The sequence below is a fragment of the Heterocephalus glaber genome, unplaced genomic scaffold, assembly GCF_053883595.1.
Source record: "Heterocephalus glaber isolate CG9 unplaced genomic scaffold, H.glaber_assembly_v1.0 deba00000809, whole genome shotgun sequence".
Taxonomy (NCBI): domain Eukaryota; kingdom Metazoa; phylum Chordata; class Mammalia; order Rodentia; family Bathyergidae; genus Heterocephalus; species Heterocephalus glaber.
Window position 1 is genome coordinate 117,688 of NW_028258163.1, and position 20,839 is coordinate 138,526.

Here is a 20,839-nt window from a genome sequence, read left to right on the forward strand (position 1 = left end):
ATACTGTATACACATGTGCATCTATGGGAGGGCAAAAGATGACAGTCATAAAGACCCAGTGTTCCTAAAATTGAGGAGGTAAATACAGAAATGAAATACCTTGTGAATTAAAAGAGCATGTCATATAAACTCATATGCTATAAACCTTCAATTTTTTCCTCTCTGATGGGCTTTTGGGCCATTTGACCGCACATTTGCTTTTGCCACCTGGTGACGAGATTGCAGTAATAGCTGAGGCTGATAGACTATTCATTTTTCTCCTGCAAGGCACCTTCCACAAAGTGTTCAACCAAAATTCCCCACATACCCAGAAAAAAACATCTCCATGAGCTGATATCAGCCACAGAGTCACCAGTGAAGGAAATCGTGCAGCAAGAAATAGCAGACTGATTTTTTGCATATCTACTTTGTCTCCAGCCCAGCATGAATATGGGAACAGGAAGAGAAATGGGTACCAGAGAGGGCATTTTCCCCAAATTTTCCGAGTGATGGATAGGAAAATGCCAGTGCAAGATGAATCAGATGGGAACTGTTTCTTTTTTCTTTCCCATATATATAATCTTTGTATATATATCATTTTCATCATGTGTATGTATGAATATACATCATATGAGAGATAGAAAGAAAAAGAATAGGGAGAGAGAGAGAGACTAGAATTCCTTTCTGAAAGTAAGAGGACATATGCAATCATAGTTACAGACACTTAGAGGTGTAGATAGAATTGGAGATAAAGCTGCCCATTTGCCAATTCTCTAAATGCACAGATTTCATGGCATTAATGAGCTGCAAAATAACCACATATTGAAGCTAGATGCAGCTGTCTATACTAACTTAAGAATATTTTAAATGAATATTAAACGAGTGATATAAATTAGGGAGGTCAAGTTCTCAAATATGCTTAAATATGAAGACAGTTATCATGAAAAGAGAAGAACATAGTATGGGTGTCAGGTGTTAGAATCATGTATATTTATTATGATTTTACAGTTTCATATATGATGTTTGTATTCATGTGTTTAAAAATATAAGTTCCAGCTTAACTTTGCATTGCACTGAGCATTATAAAAATAAAACTCAGCTGGGCATGGTGGCACAGGCATGTAATCCCAGAACTCTGGGAGACTGAGGCAGGAGGGTCACAGCTTGAGCAACTTAGCAATTTAGCAAGATCCTGTCTCAAAATAAAAAATTAATTTAAGGGCCAGGGATTTAGCTCAGTGGTTCCACTGCCTGCCTCACAAGTGCAAGGTCCAAAGTTTGATCCATGGTACAATAAATAGATAAATAAATAAATAATAAAATTTAAAAGACTGAGAATGTAGCTCAGTTCAAAGGCCTTGGGTTCAATTCCTAGTACCAGAAAAACAAAAACAAAAACTCTACACTCTCACATAATTTATGACTAATATTAGAGGAGGAGAAAAAGAAGAATGATAGGGCCATATTGAAAGTGTACATCATCGTTTTTAAAACACATGATGAGTATATCCACATGTATAATTTTTTATTTGTACTTCTAATTTCTGCCAGGTTAAATAATATGAATTTCTGAAATTTAGGCTTTTATCATGCAAGACCTTCTAGCATCTTAGACCTGTTCTTGCTCCCAGCCAATGGAGAAAGACATGTGAAAATATGCAGGACAAGACAAGCAAAACTAGGTGGAAAAACTATGTTTATCAAGGTTCTTTCCTATGCTAACCACATTTACAAAAGTTTATTCCTCATAGATTGTTTTATCCCCATTTTATAACTGTACTGAACTAAGAACTTAAATTTAAGAAAATTAATTAACATGCACTTGTAAAACTTAAAAAATAAAAAAGAGCTGGGGATACATTAGTGTGAAAGCTCTGAGTTAATCCTCAGTACCAAAAGGGTTCAGGGAGATGGAGGGGGGAAATAAGGGAAAATAACAAAAATAGTCAAGACCCTATTGAAGAAAAATGAGGACAACTTTTTCTTCTGGGTATAAAGACATAGTATAACAAGAATTAAGACAGCATGATGCTGGTGTGAGGATAGACAAAGAGAATGGAATGAAGTCATTTATTGATCAACATTGGATTTTGACAAAGATGGTACTGCAGAATAGCAGAGAAAGAAGTATTTTCAATAAATGAGGCTAGGATAGTTTAACAAGAATCTTGGGAAGAAAAATCAGGACCAAATCTTAACTCATACTGCTGGACATGGTGGCACACTCCAATAATCCTACCATTAGGGAGGCTGAGGCAGGAGATTGCCACAAGTTTGAGACAAGTCTGGGCTATGTAGTGAGTTCAAGGCCAGTCTGAACTACATAGCAAGACCTGTCACCAAGAAAGCAACACAAAACAAAAATCTTAACTCATGCTATACATAAAAACAATCTGAAGGAAATTGTAGATATAAATTTGAAAGGAAAAAGCTTTCTAGAGTATAATATGAAATATCCTTATGATCTTAGTTCAGAGCTCTAAAACAGGACATATACATTAACAGGTTGATAAATTTGACTCTATTACAATTTAAAACTCTTGTCCAGGACCAGGGATTTATCTCAGTGGCTCCATGCCTGCCTGACAAGCGCAAGGTCCTGAGTTCAATCCCTGGTATAAAAACAAGATAAAACAAAACAAAACAAAAAACACCTCTTATTCTTTGAAATGCCATAGTATTGAGAGAATGAAGATGGGAGCTGCAAAAAGAAACTTACAACATACACAGAGTCTGCAAAAAAAAATGTATACACACTTGGCCTTCATCTGGTGCTTCTCTCTGCAGGTGGGCCAAGTGGCCTGAGGTTCCTCGGCTGTGTTCCAGTTCCTGCCCATGGCACGGTGAAGTCCCAGGAGCGGCTTGGAGCCCTGCCTTCATCCGGTGCTCCTCTTAGCTGCACGGGCACCTGCAAGGCCCAATTCCACCCCCACCCCCACCTTCCGGCTCTTCTGCTACCTGGTCTCACACTACAGAGGCACAGGGGATTACACTTCACATAGTTAAATGTGATAGATTAATAACTACCACAAATTGTCATTTTCTAAGCTGTGTTTGATGCTATGGTATTGCTGATTGTAACATTTGGCCTAACATGTTGTGATTGATCTGATCAGTTTTCCTTCCCGGCATAAGGAAAATAAAATAGCCTCAGAGTCATTAGAGGCTCAAAACCTAAACACAAGCCATATCTGGAAGACACCTCTGAAAAGCAATCATTCCACAAGGGTTTTAAACACAAGCAATAAAGATACCTGCATTAAGCAATCTTGAAATATCAACACAGGAATTAAACCAAGGACAGTACCAAAAACAAAAATGAGAAGACATTTAAGCAAAGCACAAACACAGGCTTCCATGCCACAAAAAGGAAATTCTGGGGGAAATGAGGTGGAAAAGTCGGATAATCAACCACCTGGACACACTGAACTGATAGCACAGGAAGTAACAAAGCAGATGCATGAGGCTCTAGAAAAATTCAAAGCAGAAATAATCTCCCAGATAAATACAGAGATGGTGAGTAGAGTGAAAGACATGATTAGAGGCTCTAGAGCAGAAACAGATAAGAAAATAGATGAGATCAGAAACATGCTGGAAGCCATAAATGCCCAGCATAAGAAAGAAATGGAAACCATGATCACCCATCATAAGAAAGAAATGGAATCCATGAAACAGATTCAAACAAATATTCAGGAGATAAAAAACTCCATTGAAAGCATGCAGAGCAGACTAAGAGAATCTGAAGACAGAATATCAGATAGAGAAGACAGGATCGCAGTTAAGGACATGAAAACAGATATTTCTTAAAGATAGTAAGGGACCATGAGAAATCAATCCAACAGCTGCTAGATGATGCAAAGAAGAATAACATGAGACTGATAGGAGTCCATGAAAAAACAGGAGAAAGTGCAATTGACATTAAAAAACTGTTCACAGAAGTAATAGTAGAAAACTTCCCAGACAGAGGTGGAGAAATGGACACACAGATAAGTGAGGCATATAGAACTCCACCCAGCCACAATAAAAAAAAATCTACACCTAGACATATAATAGTCAAGATCCCAGAAACCCAACAGAAGAACAAAATTCTACAGGCAGTTAGAGAAAAGAAACAAATCACCTACAAAGGAAAATCCATCAGAATCACGGCAGATTTCTCAACACAAACCCTCAAAACAAGGAGAGTCTGGAGTGAAGTATTTCAAGCCTTAAAAGAAAATAACTTCCAACCTAGACTGTTGTATCCTGCAAAATTATCTTACAAAATCGACGGGGAAATTAGATACTTTCACGACAAAGAACACCTGAGAAATTTCATGAACACTAAACCAGCACTCCAAACAATTTTATGCAATATCCTAGAAAAAGACAATGAAGGTCACAACTCCATGAGGGCCAACAGAGAGAAGTCACCATGAAAGGTAAGACACTAAAGGAAAAGGGGGAAAAATAAGAAATAAAAAAGCCAATGACAATAAAACATCAGGGCAAGGATGAGTCAATATCTTTAAATTATAACTATCAATGTTACTGGCCTCAATTCACCAATCAAAAGAAACAGACTGACAGAATGGATTAAAAGCAAAACCCAGCAATATGCTGTATACAAGAAACACACCTAACACAAAAGGAAATTCATAAACTGAAAGTAAAAGGATGGAAAACAGTTCTCCACATGACAGGATCCCAGGAAAAAGTAGGGGTAGCAATATAATTTGCAGACAAAGTAGATTTCAAACCAAAACTAATTAAGAGAGACAAAGATGGTCACTATATCCCTGTGAAGGGAACAATCCAAGAGGAAGAGATGACAACCCTAAATATCTATGTACCAAATACAAATGCCCCCAACTATACAAAACAAATATTAATGGACATGAAAAACCAAATAAACAACACAATTGTAGTGGGGGACCTCAACACCCCTCTATCACAAATAGACAGATCATCTAGGAAAAAAATTAACAATGAAATTCTGGAACTGAACCAAACTATTGAACAAATGGACTTAATAGATGTTTATAGATTGTTCCACCCCACAAAATCAGAATACACATTCTTTTCAGCTGCACACAGGTCATTCTCCAAAATAGATCACATGCTACCTCATAGGGCAAATCTAAGTAAATGTAAAAGAATTCAAGTTATCCCCTGTATATTATCAGACCATAGTGCAATAAAATTGGAGATCAATAACATAAGAAAGTGCAAAACACCCACAAACACATGGAAATTGAATAACACCCTCCTGAACAACCAATGGGTCACAGAGGAAATTAAAGAAGAAATTAGACAGTTTCTACAACTAAATGATAATGCCAGTACAACATACGGGAATCTGTGGGACACAATGAAAGCAGTTCTATGTGGGAAATTCATAGCAATGAATGCCCATATTAGAACAACAGAGAGAACTCAGTTAAATAACCTAATGCAGAACCTCAAGCTCCTAGAAAAAGAAGAGCATAACAAACCCAAAGCTCATACAAGAAAGGAAATTATAAAGATCCGAGCAGAAATTAATGCAATGGAGACTAAGAGAATGATACAAAAAATCAATGAATCGAAGAGGTAGTTTTTTGAAAGAATAAATAAAATCAATAAACCTTTAGCCAACCTTATCAAAAAAAAGGAAAGAAAAGGCTCAAATCCATGCAATTAAGAATGAAAAAGGTGAAGCCAGAACAGATCCAGCAGAAATTCAGAGGATCATCAATACCTACTTTGAGAATGTGTACTCTAATAAAATGGAAAACACAGAAGAAATGGACAGATTCCTAGATACATACAAATTGCCAAAGTTAAATGAAGAAGATATAGAAATTCTTTTTTTTCCCCAAATATATCAACACCATCCCATATGAGATGATGTTTTAATAAGAATTGATAATTTACAATTAACATTACAGTATGTACATTGTAATAAATACATGATTGTAAACAGACAAATAAGACTGTATTACAGGTAAGGTCATTTGGTGAGAAAAAAATGCATGGCACAAAAAATAAATAATGCATTCAAAAATTATCATAAAGCTTTCTGTAAAATCCATTTCATTCAAGTTTCTTTCTTGTTTGCAATTTGTTCTATCTACATTATTGTGAATTTTAACTGATGGAAAAGAAAACAAAACTAAAACAGCATTATTGTGTTCAGTAACTTGCAAGCTGAAATGTACTGGTTTTATACAAACTTGGACTTTTTTCCCCATGCACTACCCAGATATTGCATTTTCCTATGGCATTTTAGGAAATGTAAAGCCACTTGTGTAAGGATATTCTTTTTAAAGCAGTATTTCTGAAGCACATTTTGGTGAGAGAGAACATGGGGGAGAGTTGAAGGGGACAAGAGAGAAGGGAGAGGGTTAAGATTGTATAGTGCATTACTCCCTAACTCTTGGATATTATGTCTTTCCTATAATTTGATTGCCCATCAGGGAGTATCTTTACAACATGGTACCATTAAAAACCAACAAACTGGAAAAGTCTCTTTTAGTGCAGTTACAAACCCTTTCATGTCAAGATCTGTTTATGACATATTGCTGATTTTTAAATTTTTTATTATGAAAATTCCAGGCACTCTGTGGGGAAAATACCATGTGTAGGGATGGGAAGGAGAGAATGATTTGGAAAGAGGAATAAACCCTCAACTCTTTGCTTTTTCCTTCCAGACTTCCCTCAGGAACAAATACAATTAAAAGAAATACAAGTTCCCAAATGTTCTTGGGAAATCACTTGGTCAAATGTAGGTTTCTTATAGTTTACTCTGTTGGTTTTTTATAAGGAAAAGTGAGCAGAAACCCAGTAATTGGTTAATTCCTATTCTGCCCTATGTGAAAAATCATATTTTTCTATCAAGGGTATTAAACATCAGTTGGATCTCAGGAAATTAAAATGGGACTATCTTCAGCTTGGGTCATTTCTCTGGTTGATGACTTAATTACTTGATCCCAGAAGACTCTTTCATAAGTTCCAAATACAAATTTATTCTGGGTTGCAATTATTCTTAAATGGCTTATTTACCTTCAATGCAGTTGGGTAACCCTTCTGTTCCTAACTCAATTCTTAGCTATCACTGCAAAAAATGATTATGTGGGCTCCAAATTCTTCAGAGAAAGCAACAACTGATTTGGAAAGAAAGTCCACATGAAATAGCCCATGATACCAAGTGCTGTCAGCAGATAAACACTGGTATTATCTCTAAAGTTTCAATATAGTTCTCGGTGCTAAAATTGGCTTTTTTTTTAATGATCTCTAATTTTTCATGTAGGCAGAGTATTTTTACTAATCCAATATTTCAGACATTACCAAGCTATTAGTCTAATGGTTGTATCAACTGCTCACTCTGTGTGTTTAAAGAAATAGTTCCCTCCTCCAAGACATGCTCTATGCTCTGGGTAAGTGATACAGTGATTCTTATAAGTTGTACAGCTATCTATTAAGAAAGAGTAGCTGCTACACTTAAAAGCACTTGTTGGGGATATTTTTCATATAGTTCCAAAACCATGGTGAAACTATAGGAAAAAAATAGAATTAATTGTTCTTGTATTTGTTAATATACTGTTAATATTGTTAAACACTGCCTGGTTAGCTGCTAACTTTTGTCTGTAACCCTAGAGTAAAAGCTAGTCATGACAATCAACCTCAGGGTAGAATTAACTGCTAACCCTAATTTTACTTCCTGCTTCTTTTCATCAATTAGGATGGTGGTGATATATTTGATAATACTCACTTAACAAACATGGACAGAGATCCAAATACACATTAAAGCAGCAGAAGAGGAAAAACCTTCTTATTCTAACTGGCTATAAAAAACAAAAATGAACATGAAATGTGTGGATTACTACAAGGACGTGCACTTGTGAAATGCAATTGACACAGCAAAACGTCATCAGAAGACACTACGTAGGAAAATATCTAAAAAACACTGACCATTTTAGCTACTGGGTATTTATATAATCTCTCATTTGCTTCAGACAACACCAGCTGATGTTTCTATGAGGCTTAAGACACAATGGACATAACGCACGTCAAAGTATTACAGAACAAATATTCACTTTGCACAACATGAAGAAAAACTTCAGAGGAGAGCAACTCTGCTTATTGGGAAAGATTGAAATAAAAAATCAAAATAAATGAGGACTTACAAAAAGGGTTTCCAGCAACATAAAGCTGTTTTTCTGTTTTAAAATATGGAAGTCATTGGTATTTAAAACAATGACCACTACAAATCTGTTAATTGCTATGAACTATACGGTACAAGTAAAATTTGTAAATTAGATTTATCCAGTGTAGCACATATTTGTACTGAAAACTTTCAAGTTACTCCTTAGAAAAAAAAACCAGTGGCAGATGAAATTCTGAACATAGTTTTTTAAAATATAATACCTCAATACATTTAATAAAAGTAAGCTCTAGAGAAAATCTTTTACATATCATACAAAATGTAGAGGTGAGTGCAGCTCACTGAACCACACTATTTAGTCATGTATCAGGAAGACTTGAAATTAGAAAATTATGCAATTTCTGTGGCTCTTCTTCCTTCTGGGAACAGATTGACACTGTACTCTGTTCCTGACATGTTTGCTGCTTTATCCAGTAAGTTCTCTCTTTCCGTGTAATGCCTTCTTTCTCCAGAAAATATTGCAAGCAGGAAACTGAAATCCAATCCACTTTTGGGCTTCCTGATGAGCCACGCTCCCTTAAAAACATTATGGAGTTGATTTTATCTGCTTTGTCAGCTCTACCAAGCTGAAATGTTCAAATGCTGTTTGTGAAGATGTTTCCCCTTGCTCTGATGACATGGAGGTGAAGAAACTGGATACAATATTCCTGAGCACCAGACTGAGTAGTCAAGTCAGTTTTGTTCAACAAACATCCTGGCAGATGATAATGAGGTGTGACCGTGGTTGTGGCATGTGACATGCACTTTGGAAACAACCTTTCTACTAAAAAAAAAGGTGTGATAGTCTGCACTGTTATGTGTCAGGAGAACAATCGTCTATGACACAAACTTTGGGCTGGCTTTCCTCCTCTTCCCCTACTGCCTCCTCTTCCATCTGTTCATCAAGGGGAATTTCAGTAGACTCTGAGTCTTTTTTTTTTTTTTTTTGACCAAAACATTACTGTTTTTTAATATAATGATAATTACATCAAAATTTCATACATGGTAAAATGTGGACCTTATAATGATCAAAAATTTCCAAAATTCTGTACTTGCTACATATTAAGGTCAAAATATAAGTTAAGGATTTGTTTTTTTTGTTTTTGTTTTGAATTCATATTAAATGTTTTATTTAAATGCTGTAACATGAAAAAAGAATACAACACAGATTATATTATGATGACCAAGTCAGTGTTCTACATGACAAAAATCAAAACAAAACAAATGTATACAGTAAATATACCAGTGCTGAACACAGTACTTGAAATTTAACCCAAGCTACATATGCTTAAAATGATCTGACTATAGGATTATGCAAAATAATTTTTTTGAACACCAGAATGTCAACCATTCTGACTATAAACTGACTTATTCCCCTAAAGAGTGTTTTGAGACAATTTCTATATGACATGAAAAGAACTGACATAACACTTAAATACTGCAAAAATAGTTGAAAACATATTTGTAATGCAGTTCTCTATAAAATATACAGTTAATCTTATTACTTAAAAAAATGAAAAGCAAAAGACCACCCTGAATAAAGGTGAAAACCTCAACAAAGAAAAATGCTCATCATTTGGATATCATTGGCAGAAAACTGATAAGATTTTGTTGAGGGGAACAAGGAAGGTATCTAATGAAGTCATTCATGTAAAATTTGTTCAAAAATGTTCATAAAGTTGTAAATTTCTGCTTGTAACATCTTAAAATATTATACCATGAACACATTTTCTACTATTTAACTGGAGGACAAAAGAATATCTTGAAGAAAGTGTTTCTCAAAATGAAGTTCAAAAGCCCAAAAGAATTCTAATGTAGGCTCAGTAATAAACATGGTAAACAAACCCTGGGTGATTATTCTACATTTTGAAATGCCCTACGGAAAAGAACAACACTTAAAAGCAAGATCCTAAACATATTTCTGACTTGTTAGAATTCTCTATAAGTTTATGTTGTGAATACTGCTTTTTGTTTTAAAACAAGTTCCAGGCATTTAAGAGAAACATACATGCCTCAGAAATGAACACGTGAATGTCTATAAATATTTTCCTTTGATGTTTACCTTATTTTCAAACTAAATTATATGAAGAAAAGACAAAAAAGATAAAAAGAAAAAATATTAAGCAGTATGTCCCACTCAACAAATGGGATGTAAACACAAGTGTGATTAACAAGCAATTGCCTCATTGTTATTTAAATCAGTTCATTAAAATCTAATCTATGAACAAAAAATTCCATATTCTCTACTATAGACTATAAGAATCAAGTATTACATCTAAACATAACTTCCAAACAATAAATTAAAATTAGCTTCCAAACAACTCTGAAATGGTTAATTCTATCCAGGCTGGTAACAAGTTTTTCCAAGCATTAAGTGGCAAAATAAGCAAAATCCATAGTTGAAAAATGAAGATCAGACCCCTTCTTCTTCATACATCATAAGACGATTGATATACTCAAAACCTGTAAATTCATATCCATCAAGCTCCCTCATGATGTCATTATCATCTGGGGTGAGCTGGACAGGTTGGTTAGTAAATTCAGGATCAAAGTTGTCCAAACCAAATCCCTCAGAGATATTTGGTTTAAATGGAGTCACCACCTGCTTTTGCTCCATTATGTCCCAGTCCACATTTTGAAAGAATGGATGCTCCTGAACATCAGCAAAGCCCCTGTGAGGATGACAACCCAGTCGTTCTTTTGGGTCCCTGTTCAGAAAACCCTCTAGGATACTTGCAGCTTGTACAGAGAGACAATTAGGTATGAAAATGTCTCTTTCCAAAATTACTTGGAAGAGATTCTCAATTGAGTCTTCATAAGGGATATCAGAGCACTCATTAAGCTGGGATGGAGACTCTCTGATCATCATCATGTACATAAATACTCCAAGATCCCACCAGTCCACACTAAAACTGTAATCTTCCTCTCTTATAATTTCTGGAGCCACGAAATGAGGAGTGCTACAGACAGTGTGGGTCGTGTCTCCTGGCTGTAAGCCTTCCTTACTCAAGCAACAATTGGTGAGTTTAATGTGCCCTTCTGAGTCCAGTAATACATTTTCCATTTTTAAATTTCTGTGAATTATTCCTTGCTGGTGAAGATAGTTGACTGCTAAACTGATTTCTGCAGAGTAAAACCTGGCATGTTCTTCAGGAAGTGTGCTTTGTTGCTGCACATGAAACAGTAGATCTCCCCCACTGACATAGTCTAGAACAAAGAACAGTCTGCTTTCTGTCTGGAAGCAAGCATGCAGTGCAACTAGAAAAGGACAATTGGATGTCTGCTGTAGAATGCGCCTCTCTGTACCCAATGAATGTAGAAATGCTCTTTTTTCACTGCTTTCATGGCATACATACAATCTGATTTTTTCAGTTGGACTAACAGTATTTTCCCATAACTTCCTCTGCCAATCACGTGTAGCAAATCAAAGTCCTCAAGACCTAAACCAGATGAAGCTTTGCCACTTTCCCTGTTGTTCCTTGCCTCATTCTCTTCATCAACTTGTTCTAAAGCCTCATGAGTTGCAAAGTTCTGTGGGGTCACTGTGTGTGCAGGGTCTGAAGCCATGGATGATGGATCAACTGGCACCATGGGCTCTGATGGTAAAGAATGCTACCCACATTCAATTGTGACAAGTTTGTGGCACTTCTTGTGAACTGAGAGTTTACAGTTGATGCACTTATACATCTTGTGGCCAAGTCCCCCTACATGGTCTGTGCAGACAGCACAGTGAGCTTGCCTGCTGAAGCATTTGGCCTGAAAAGTGTGGCCATTTGCATAATACAACTTTCTCCTGCAGCCCGCAGCATTGTGGTGGATGGATTTCTCTCCTCCTGGACAAGGCACTTGAGGATGTTCAGGTATACAAGGAGATGAATGAATTAAGAGCTCAGAATCTTTCTTTAGCTCAGACCAATCTTTCTTCTAACTCCAACTGAGGTGACACAGTATATGGGTCTCCTTCCTCCTCTACCCAGTGTGTGGTGAAGAGCTGTTTATTGTCCAAACACCACACATCTCAATCTGTATCACACAGGCCCTCAAAATGGATGGAATTCTCAAGAGACCGTGTCATGATGTCTCTTCCCAAAATCAGGGCCAATCGGGTAGAGGTGTGGGTGGTGGAGGTGCCTGAGAAGAAGGGACTGTAGACAGGTTGGCTGTCCAGGGAATCAGGCAGGCAGGGCTCAGAAAATGAGAGCGGCCTGACTGCCTGCAGGGACCACACTGGCTGGAATTCTGCAAGGCTCTTTGTGAAGTTGTCTCCAATAGTGGCGACCAGGCCTGGATGGATGTACACCAGGCTTCTCAGTGTCTCTCAGGGGCCAGTGGCTGTGACTTTGGCCTCCGCCCTGGACTTTGATTCTCTAGGTTTTCTGTGCCCAGCTCTGGGGAGACCTGCCCAGAGCTACTGTGTGTTTCTGGGCCTGGTGATACTTGCACTGTGCAGTTTCCAGTTTCTATGCCATTGGTATTTGGGCCTAGGGAGACTTCACTGGGGTACCTTGATTTTGGTAGGTCACTGGTGGTCACTCCCAGGAAGACCATCCCTGGGGTGTCTGTGACAGTCGTGTGGCATCTGGATGGAGTCAGCTGTCTTCTTAATCTTGCACAGATACTTTCTCTACCTGGGGTCCTGAGGCTGCGGCCTCTCGAAGTGGAGAAGCAGCTTGGCATGTTTGCTGTTGACCATCTCCAGCTTGGGAGTGAGCTTGGGAGATGGCTGTTACAAGATTGTGACACCCATTAACAAGGGTTCCAAGTTCTGTTTGGAGATGTTGCCAAGGAAGTGAGCTCATGTCTTGAGGGTTCCATAATCTGAGTCTCCATGTAATAGAAAAGCCTATAGCCCTGTAGGGATAGAGACCCCTAGGCAGGGAGAGATGAGCCCCTCCCCAAAGGAGTTCAGATAGCTGGCAGAACAGGCTTAACCACTCATAAAAAGCTGACAGTCTGCTGAGGTTGCCTGCAAAGCTTGTTTTGCTAAGATCAAAAGGAAAAGAAACCTTGGCTCTAAGATGTAAAGTGCCCCTGAAAAGACCCTTCCCTGTTGTCCCTAGTAATGAGCTAAGTCAATCATTAACCAATCAAGTAGGGGAGCCCTCAGCCCTGAGGCAGGATAGGCCCCAACTACTAGAAAATCAGCATCTTGAGCCCCCCTGCAATGGTGGTTCGATTTTGGGCACCCCGCCTGTCTCTCTGTGAGAAGGCAGCTGTACTCTTGCATGCTTGCTGAATAAAAGTATAACCTACACTTTTGTTCTCTATTTGATTTTTCCACAACCTTCTGCATCATTGAGAGAGTCAGGCCCAGGACTGTGGGGACTCTCTCCCTGTCTCTGCCTGTGACAGCCATTTTTTCTTCATACTAAATAAATCATTGGCCACTTATTTTGTTATTTTTATCTAAGTATCTATGAATATTTTTATCTATTTATCATCTATCTGTTAGTTTTTCACTTTTGCATTACTGGGGCTTGTACTCTGCATCTCCTCAGTGAACTATATCCTCAGACATTTTATTTCAGATACCCACTAAGGGTCTCACTAACTCACTAAATTGGTCAGGCTGTACTCCACCATGTGACCTTCTTACCTCAGCTGTCCAGAGTGCTGGGACTGAAGTCACACACCATCCTGCCTGATTCAGTGTGCAACTACAGTGGTCTGGTGTGCCTTTATTGCAGAGATTCTCTTCACCTTTCCAGTGGGCTTCAGTTTTCATCAAGGAGCCTGAGAGAGGCCCTCTTTCTGTTGCTCACTTCCGCTCTATCTTCTGGAGCTCAGAACAGTGTCCTTTATGACCCCCTTCACCTCTGTGCTGTGGATCCAAATACTGTCTCAGCGCAGCCACCAGGGTGGGGGGACTCCAAGTCTTGAGTGAACAGAGTCTTGGAGTCACTGCAGCTAGTGTCTTCCTCCACTTGACTTCCACTGTCCTTTTCGGTGTCTGACTCTCCATCTTCCTCTAAAGTTAGTTCAAACTGGAATTTCTCACTCTGACCCTGTTGGCCCTCCTCTTGGTCATCAGGCCCAGGAGAGGGGCTCTGAGGGATTGTGCTTTGGTACCATTCACGATTGTCCTCCAAAGTGTCCAAAATGTCTTGGGCATCAGGATATGCAAGGTCTGCCCATGTCTCCTAGAGAGGATGAACAATATAGTCTATGAAGCCCACCTGTGATTTTTCCACAGAGACATTGTGCTTGTCACACGGGACTTATCTCCATGCCATGCTCCCTCTCTCGGTCTCCCTGGCGGAAGAACTCTTCCATTATCGGGTCTGTCCACTGGCGGTACAGCTGAAGAGGCTTTGTTGGCTTGCTCAGATCTGCACAATGCACCGTATTCTGGAGAACCTGGATCCTATCAGAGTAATTATCAAGGAGGAAAACCCCAGAACTCATTACTTTCTTCATTTCAACCATAGTTTTCAGATCAGCTAGGAGATTCGTGTGTTTTGACATATCTGTTGCAAGTACAATGTCAATGACCATTTTCCTCAAAGACTGTCTTTGCTTTTTGGTCAAATTCTGGAAAATATCACAGTTTTCCTCTTGAAGCAATTTAAAGCCCACAGCTAAATGATGGTTCTCTAAAACAGAGGAATCATTGTACATCAAGGCAATTTCAGAGTTTGTGTTGATCAGAAATTGATTTGACACACTAGGATGATCTACGTCATGTATTGCACTGGCAAAAATTGCTGCAAGAATCTCCAAATCTGTAAACACAGCCTCCAAAGCAGGTGTGGATAATAGTACATGAGTAGACTGAACAACTTTGGCAGCATGGATGTTGTTATGATAGGCCACATCAGCATGGTAATGGTCTTCCAGAGTCATAAGATATGTAATTAAAGTGTCTACTGGAATTTTAAAAGTTTTTAATAAATCCTGCTCCTGAAAAATGGTGTGCATGATAACAGTCAGAGGCCGGTTACCAGACAATTCAGCTATTCTGAAAATATGAAGACCCCATTTGTTCACATCTTCTAGTTCCTTGGCCAGGACATCTTCTTGTTCTGTTTTTACTCCAAACCTTGGGATACTTGAATGTCAGACTAGAGCTATGCATCAACTTCTTCACTCCACTAATCTGAGACGTTGGTCTTTTCTTTTTCTCCTTTTCCTTCTGAGTTGGAGAAGAAATCTCCACTTCATGTTGCTTATCTAAGAATGTATTTGATATATACTCTGACACTTGATTTCCAGATCAACTCATTTCAGAGAGATGGGTGAGCTCCCGATTAAGCATCCTTTTAAACTTGTTCGAGGCCATCTCACTGACGGAATGCCTGGTCTGCAACGTCTCTAGCTGGTCCAGACACCAGTCCAGCTCCTCCAGGGTCTCGCTGGCCAGTTTCCGGTAGGCCTCCTCCCGCCATGCTCGGGTGCCCGGTGTCCGCACATGAGGGCTGCTCCTTCATATTGCCCAGCCCGGTGGAGCGACCGGGGCGGAGGCTGCTCTCGAGGGGTAGCCAGCGAAGCAGAGGTGCAGTTTATCCAGCTTGGCGTTCAGGCTCGGCCTCCCGGAGGGCGCGCAAAGTGCGACAAGCCAACTTTCATGGGGGACGCGGGTGGAAAGAGCAAGGTGTGACTTTTGTGCAGCGCGTCCGGCCGGCGTCCTGGATGCCCGCTCTGGAGGATGAGGCCCGCGGACCTCGCCCGCCCCGCGGGCAGCGTGCAGTCCCGGGCCCACTCCCGCCCTCCGGCCGAGCGAGCCTCCTGCAGGGCTCTCAAAGCGAATGAATCAACCACGGCCGGTGCGCGGCTACCACGCTTCCTGTTTTCTTTCTCGAGTCCTGTGGCGGCGGGCGCAGCGCAGCTCCGTCGCAGCGGCTTTCCGAGAACACTTCCCTCACGCCCCCCGCGGGCGGCCTGGCTCCTCCTCAACTCCCTCACGCGGAGATGGCGAATGGCCAAAGCCTGCGTGCGGCCCCCCGCCGCGTCCTTCCCCGCAGCTCCGCCACCTCGGCGGCAGCATCCCGAGTGGCCGGGCGGGCGCCACGGCTTTGAAGGGCAGCGTGGAGGCGCGGGCGTTCGCGTGTATCTGAAGGACCGACAACGCGGGCCGTCTGCAGGAGGAGAGCTGCGGAAAACCCGGCGTGGAGCGCCCACCGCCCTCCGCCCGGGGTCGCACCCGCCCGAAGATATAGAAATTCTAAACACCCCAATAACAATGAGTGAAATTGAAAATGTAATAAAAAATTTACCAACAAAGAAACGCCCAGGTCCTGGTGGGTTCACTGCGGAATTCTACAAGACGTTTAAAGAAGAACTATCACCATTACTCTTTAAACTCATCAAGGAAATTGAACGGGAAGCAAGGCTTCCAAATTCATTCCTGGAAGCAAGTGTTACTTTGATTCCAAAGCCAGGGAAAGACACAACTCAAAAAGAACTGCAGGCCAATCTCCCTAATGAACACAGATGCAAAAATCCTCAATAAGATACTGGCAAACAGAATACAGAGGGTCATCAAGAAGATCATACACCCTGACCAAGTCAGATTTATCCCAGGGATGCAAGGATGGTTCAACATCTGTAAATCAATAAATGTAATACAGTATATTAACAGAGTCAAGGACAAAAACCATATGACCATCTCAATAGATGCAGAAAAGGCATTCGACAAAATCCAACACCCATTCATGATAAAAAAAAAAAAACACTACAGAAAATTGCAATAGAAGGTCTTTATCTCAATGTGATTAAGGCTATCTATGAAAAACCAACAGCCAACATCATACTAAATGGTCAAAAACTGAAAACTTTCATGCTAAAATCAGGAACAAGACAAGGATGCCCACTATCACCACTCCTGTTCAATATAGTTCTTGAAACATTAGCCACGCAATTAGACAAGAGAAAGAAATAAAAGGAATAAAGATAGGAAAGGAAGAAGTGAAACTGTCATTATTTGCTGATGATATGATACTTTACATAGAAGGCCCAAAAAACTCGGTCAAAAGCCTTCTAGACCTAATTGACAGATTCAGTAGAGTAGCTGGATATAAGGTCAACACTCAAAAAACAATAGCCTTCTTATACACAAATAGCAGACCCATTGAGAGAGAAATTCGGGAAATAATTCCTTTTACAATAGCATCTAAAAAATGAAATATCTAGGAATCAACCTGACAAAGGAAGCAAAAGACCTCTACACTGAAAACTATAGCACTCTGAAGAAGGAGATCAAAGATTGGAAAGATATCCCTTGTTCCTGGGTAGGAAGAATCAATATAGCGAAAATGGCCATACTCCCAAATCTACTATATAGATTTAATTCAATATCAATTGAAATTCCAACAATATACTGCACAAAACTAGAGAAAACAATCCAAAAATTCATTTGGAAGCAGAAGAAACTTAGAATAGCAAAAGCAATTCTGGGCAACAGAGACATGGTTGGGGGTATCACAATCCCCAACTTGAAACTATACTACAAAGCTACTGTGATAAAAAAAAACAGCATGGTACTGGCAAAGAATCAGACCCAAAGATCAGTGGAATAGATTAGAAGATGCAGAAACAACTTCAGACATACTCAGCCACCTCATCTTTGACAAAGGAGCCAACCACAATCATTGGAGGAAAGATAGCCTATTTAATAAATGGTATTGGAAAAACTGGATTTCAACCTGCCAAAGATTAAAACTAGACCCATACCTATCACCATGCACTAAACTAAGATCAAAGTGGATTAAAGAGCTAAATATCAAGACAGAAACAGTAAACTTGCTGGAAGATAAGTTAGGTAGAACTCTCAATGACATTGGCATAGGAAAAGACTTTATGAACAAAACTTCAGTAGCATGGGAGCTAACACAAAGAATCAACAACTGGGATCTCATCTTATTAAAAAGCTTCTGCACCACAAGAGAAACTACCAACAGAGCTAAGAGACAACCTACAATATGGGAAGAAATTTTTAGCAGCTGCACCTCAGACAAAGGTCTACTATCCAGAACATATAAAGAATTGAAAAAATCAGACCCCTCAAATTCAAAGACCCAATTCAAAAATGGGCATCCAAAATGAACAGACATTGCTCAGACAAAGAAGTAAAAACAGCAAATAAATATATGAAAAAATGTTCAACATCACTGGTCATTGGAGAGATGCAGATGAAAACAACACTGAGATTCCACCTCACCCCACAAAGAATGGCTGCTATCAAAAAATCAACCAATAACAAATGCTGGCGGGGGTGTGGAGAGAAAGGAACCCTTCTCCACTGTTGGTGGGAGTGCAGACTGGTGCAACCACTGTGGAAATCAGTATGGAGGTACCTCAAAGAACTAGGACTAGAGGTCCCATTTGACCCAGCTATTCCACTACTGGGTATCTTCCTCAAAGAATTAAAAGAATCATACCACAGCAATATATGTGCACCTATGTTTATAGCAGCACAGTTTGTAATAGCTAAGGTTTGGAAACAGCTCAAGTGCCCATCAGCTGGAAACTGGATAAAGAAGATGGGTTTTTTTATAAAATGGAGTACTACTCAGCCACAAAGAATGAGAAACTAGAGTCATGTATAGCTAATGGATGCATATTGAGGCCATACTCTTAAGTGAAATAAATAGGACACACATGTGTAAATACCAAATAGTATCTCTAGTGTGAGAAACTGAAAGTGTAAGTAAGGATGAAAATGATTAAAACGAATAACTGACAATTTGAAATAGGAAAAGGTCCAAAGGTGGAGGGTGGTGGGAGGGGAAGAGGAAAGGGAAGAAAGGAAAGGAAAAATTATGTGAAAGAAAAAAAATGAAAACAAAGTCTATGTAAATAGGGAAGGGTGGAGGGGGTGAAGGGCACACAGGTAATGGGGAAAAAAATAAGAACCAAGACACATCATGTTCAGGTATGAACACCCAATGATAAATGTAAATGTGTTGTATACCTAAAAAGTACCAATTAATATATAAATAAAAAAATGTATACACACTTTAGGAAAAGAAAAATAGTATGATATTTTTCAACAGATGGTATTACCTTCATATAGGGGACCCTAGAGGATACTGTATATTGCAGAAAACCCACTACACTGGCAGCCCTTAGAGAAGAAATTGAAAATGCATGTTCAGCAATCTCGATAATCAAAGTTACCCAAGCAGCAGTTCACCATGCTAATAAATGCCTGGAAGCTCATGGCCACCACTTTGACCACCTCTTGTAACTGTACAGGCCAAAAGTAACTTGTATTAATCTCATGGTGTCCCAATAAATTTAGTATTAAAATATTTATATAAGTTTTTCTTTTCCTGAAGTGTGTATATATATATTTTTTTTTATTTGGTGGATTTTATATACTATATAACTCAGAAAGGGCTTGTATTTAGAGTATATAAAGAACTATTAGAAATTAATAAGAAAAAGATGAACAACTCAATTGAAAACAAAGCAAAAAAACTTGAATAAGCATTTCACAACAGAAGATATCCAATAACCAATAAATAGTGTATGTGAAAATTACTCAACCTCAGTAATCAAGAAAGTACAAACATAATGTTGAATAAAAGAAGCTAGATACAAAATGCAAGGTCCTGAGTTCAATCCCCGGTAGCAAAAAAAGAAGAAGCTAGATACAAAAAATATATACTGTATTATTCCATTTGTAGAAAAAAATTTGAGAACAGATAAGAGTAATCTACAGTGATAAAGAATATACACTGAGGAAAGTCAAGATAATAGTTACCTCTGGAAGAACAAAGGGAATATGGCCAGAGGGTTGCTGGTTGTTAATTTTATTGAGCTGAATGATAGTTATATAGTTACATAGATGTTTGCTTTGTGATAATCCATTAAGCCCCACATTTTTACATTGCTCATTTTCTTTCTTTCACTCTTTCTTTTTATTAGCACGTTTGCAGTACATAATAATTACATTCATCATGATTAGTTGGTACAAGTAAATAATACATCTTAATGGTTTATTTATTCCCTTCCCCTTCTCTCTTTCCCCAACCCTCCACCTTTTGGTCCCTTTCCCTTTTGATAGCAAAGGAGCTATCAACATTTTCCTATTATATATCCTTTTTTATTTTGTTTTTGTTTTTTGAGACAGGGTCTCTTTTTTTTGTACCAGGGATTGAACTCAGGACCTTGTGCTTTTGAGGCATGTGCGGCACCACTGAGCTAAGTCCCCAGCTCTAAGACAGGGTCTTTCTATGTCGCCCAGGTTGGCCTTAAACTTGCGGCAATTCCTCTACCTCAGCCTCCCAAGTGCTGGGACTGCAGATGTGTACCACCATGCCTGGCACCTGTTATATAGCTTTTATTTTGCTCTTTAATTTTTTTATACTTTGGGCTTCTCATGTAAAAGAAACCATGCAATATTTAAGCTTGTGTTACTTGCAGTTATATTTCACAACAAAAAGATTTTCTTTTTCTTTTTTATTAGTGCATGTTTGCAGTACATAATGTTTACATTCCTTGTGTGGAGTTGGTACAAGTACATAATGCATCTTAATTCTTTTTTTGGCCCCTTTTCCTTCCTTCCCCTGCTCTACCAACCACCTCTTGATCTCCTTCTCATTTGAGAAAGGTCTATCGCCTTACTTCCTATTATCTGTCTTTTATTTTGCTCTTTATTTATAATTTGGGTTTCTCTTATAAGGAATACAATACAATATTTAAACTTCTGTGCCTGATTTATTTCACTTAAAATTATGGTTGCAAGGTGCATTC

General features: G+C 38.9%; 1 pseudogene; it reads right to left on the reverse strand.

The window, feature by feature from the left end:
- Positions 1-8,380: 8,380 nt before the first annotated feature.
- LOC101705356 (3',5'-cyclic-AMP phosphodiesterase 4D-like) lies at positions 8,381-15,570 on the reverse strand (annotated as a pseudogene).
- Between the last annotated feature and the right edge of the window lie 5,269 nt (positions 15,571-20,839).